The sequence below is a fragment of the Paroedura picta genome, chromosome 5, assembly GCF_049243985.1.
Source record: "Paroedura picta isolate Pp20150507F chromosome 5, Ppicta_v3.0, whole genome shotgun sequence".
In the NCBI taxonomy this organism is placed as follows: Eukaryota; Metazoa; Chordata; class Lepidosauria; order Squamata; family Gekkonidae; genus Paroedura; species Paroedura picta.
The window spans coordinates 16,230,882-16,234,284 of NC_135373.1; positions in this window are offsets into that span (position 1 = coordinate 16,230,882).

The window sequence follows — 3,403 nt, forward strand, 5'->3', positions numbered from 1 at the left end:
TTCTGGGGGCCATTCCGCACAAAGGGCAATGTGGCTAAATCTGTGCGCTATTGAAAAGCGCTGCAGGCAAAAGCGGCAGATCGCGGTAACGCACACAGCCATTCTTAGCGAAAAAAGGCTCTCCCACTAGTGCTGTTCTCGTAACGCACAAGTTTCCGGTCTTACCGAAATCGCAATAGGGGAGGTGATATTTTTCCACTTCCTCCTGACCCTTAACAGCCAATTAACTGTTGAGTTCGTGTTTCCCTTTAAGAACTCTTTTTAAAAAACCCGAAAACACCTGTAGCATCGCATATTCATTCCTTCAGTGTATCAGAAAGACCTTTTCCGCAGTCATAGGAGCTGGCGCTTAATCGTTTACAGGCTCCTCAAGTTTAAAAAAAAATCCCCCCCCCCATGGGTGAGATTTGTGGCCGAAATTATGGGCAGTGTCAAACAAGGGGCTGTATTGTACTTGGGAACTTTAAAGACACTTGCAGTAGGGAGCTTTGTTTAACTTTTAATCACTTCTGTGGAGGGACTTTAGCCAGAGAAGCCTCTGAGAAGCCTCGCTCGTTTGTTGCTTTCCCCGTCTAATGAAAAAAAATAGCGATCGCTTCGCCGGAAATTCGGCAGCGAGAACGGGGGAGGGACTTTCTTTCTACCGCTACATTGAGAATGCACATGCCTTTCGCTGATGTGTTGCAGCTTGTGCGCATAAGTGTAGCGGTTTTCTCAGGGGAAATCCACTTTTCTGGATTTCCCGTAAAGCGCTACAACGAAGCGCTTTTTGCGGGAGTGTTGCAGGAGTGTTGCAGATTGTGTGCAACGTCATGCGGAACCTTGAATTAGCGTTTACCAAAGGTAAGACTTCTGCTATATTTAAGTCATGCGGAATGGCCCTGAGAAGTGGAGGAGGGATTAGAGTTTACTGGAGTCTCAGTTTATAGGAGTTCTTCTATCAGAGATTCCATCAAGTTTGCTGTCCCCCCACCCTCACTCCCACCCCTACCCTGAGAAACTTCCACTGTAAAATACATCTCCGGCTTCTCCTTCTCTTCAGCTCAGGAATGCTCTGCGGCTACAGGCCTCTCTGGAAGGGCTACCCTCATTTAATCCTTTTACCTGATAGCAAGTAACCACCCATTGCTGAACTGATGGTGTGATCTCTTGTAACATGGAATGTTGATTCAGCAGATCTCCTTGGTCTTCTGTTGAGTCAGCCCCCCCCCCCCCCCCCAAGCTGGTCAAAAAGCTCAACTATGAGCTATACTGTAATGAACTGGAAGGAAGATCCAGCGTTGGGTAGCCTCTCCAAAACAGGCAGATGGGTTGCTATTATTCTGGGGCAACACAAAAAAGACCCTGGCTGAGAAGGATCTCTGGTTGATTTGTTTCAGATCTGTGAAAAAAAAATCACACAAATAAAATTTGTGTGACATAGGCATCCACTGATGTGCTTGCATTCTGCTGCTCAAATTTGTACACATCTGTAAAGAACTTCCCAATGTGGGAGGAAGAATGTGGCTGGGCCTGGATATCTTCCCAGCACAGGACAGTTAGCACGTCACACTTCCCTACAGAGAGGAAACTTCTGAAACCAAGAACCAATCGGAAACAAGCTGATGTAATGCTAAACTCATGCATTTGTAGCCAGGTCTTTGATATGCAATAATTTTGTAACCAATCAGAAAGAGATGCATGGGTGGAGGGCGGCATAGAATGAAATGTGTAAAGATGAACGCATCTCTTTATTGTATCAAATTTTTAAAATGCTGTGTCTCTTGCTTTCAATGCTTCTTCCTCTTGCTGGCAAAATTAACTTTGTTGCTACTCAGTGGTCTCACTTAATTCCTCTTTTGCAGTTTTAGGCATGTGGAACACGCTTATGTGTGACATTAGGAATGTTAGCAGACCTCTTGAAGTTATGCAGCAGCTTTGGCCTGTGGTCTTGTTTCTCAGCTGGCAAAGGGCAAATGCTCCTTGGATGTTTCTGGGGGGAAAGACACTGCTTTTTAGCAAGCATTTCAAGATATGCTAAACTGTATCACAAATACAAACCCTCACACTAGGCATATGCGCTTTGGACCGCTCCGATTGAATAATCTCCGAATCAGGGCTGATTCAGAGACAGATCGGTTTGAAGCGGAAAACAGCCTGAAGCGGAAATTCCCATAGGGAAACAGAGCCAAAGCAGTTGTTGGAATTACGCTTTGGCGTGCTCTGCAACTTTGGCCGGTTGTTTAAAGCAGTGGTCCCCAACCTTTTTATCACCGGGGACCGGTTAATGCTTGATAATTTTACTGAGACCCGTGATAATTTTACTGAGGGTAGTCTTTTGCCGAAGGACGTCGCTGCCACTGCTTGCTTTCCACTTGCTTTCCTGCCAGCTCCACTTGCTTTCCCGCTGGCGTCCCTGACTTCCCGCCGCCCACTGGGGGGCGCTGCCAGCAGCAGCTGCGCAGTGCCCCACTGAGGGGGAGCCTTAGCCATGGCAGCCGTTGGAGAGCACCAAAGGTGAGCCAGCGGCAGAGTGGCAGGGCAGCCCCCGAGGCAGCAGCCGGGGAGGAGGACAAGGAGGAGCCACAGCCCACTACCGACTGATCTGTGGCCCGGTACTGGTCTCCGGACCGGGGGTTGGGGACCACTGGTTTAAAGGAAACAACCTCTTGTAGGAGGCTCTTGGAGCCTCTTGTGGCGCAGAGTGGTAAGGCAGCAGAAATGCTGTCTGAAGCTGTCTGCCCATGAGGCTGGGAGTTCAATCCCAGCAGCCGACTCAAGGTCGACTCAGCCTTCCATCCTTCCGAGGTCGGTAAAATGAGTACCCAGCTTGCTGGGGGATAAACGGTCATGACTGGGGAAGGCACTGGCAAACCACCCCCTATTGAGTTTGCCATGAAAACGCTGGAGGGCGTCACCCCACGGGTCAGACATGACCTGGTGCTTGCACAGGGGATACCTTTACCTTTACCTTTACCTTTTAAAGGAAACAGACAGGTGAGAACTGCCTTAGCTTTCTCTTTTTCCCGTCTTTGCCCAGGCTCCTCCAGGGCAAAGGGGAGAGGGGAGGGAGGGAGGCTCCTCCAGGGAACCCAGCCAATCATTGCAATGCATTTTGCATCTGCAAATGCATTGCAATGATGAGGTCTTGCAGCTTGCAAAGCTTGCTTCCTGCAAAGTAAGACAAGGTAAGAGAGTGGGGGAATAGGCGGAGGGGGGAGTTAGCCTATAGAGAGGGAGATTTGGAGGGGAAAAAACATTTCTTGGGTAATAATAGAAGGTTTTTCCATTTTGAAAATCTTCTGTGCATGGCCAAGGGGTGTTCTCACCTGCTGCTCTGGTAGAGGAGACTATTTGAGTCAGACTCCCAGAGAGTGTGCTGGGCTTGGCTGCTGCTGCTGCTGCGCTGAGTGCTGGAGGATCT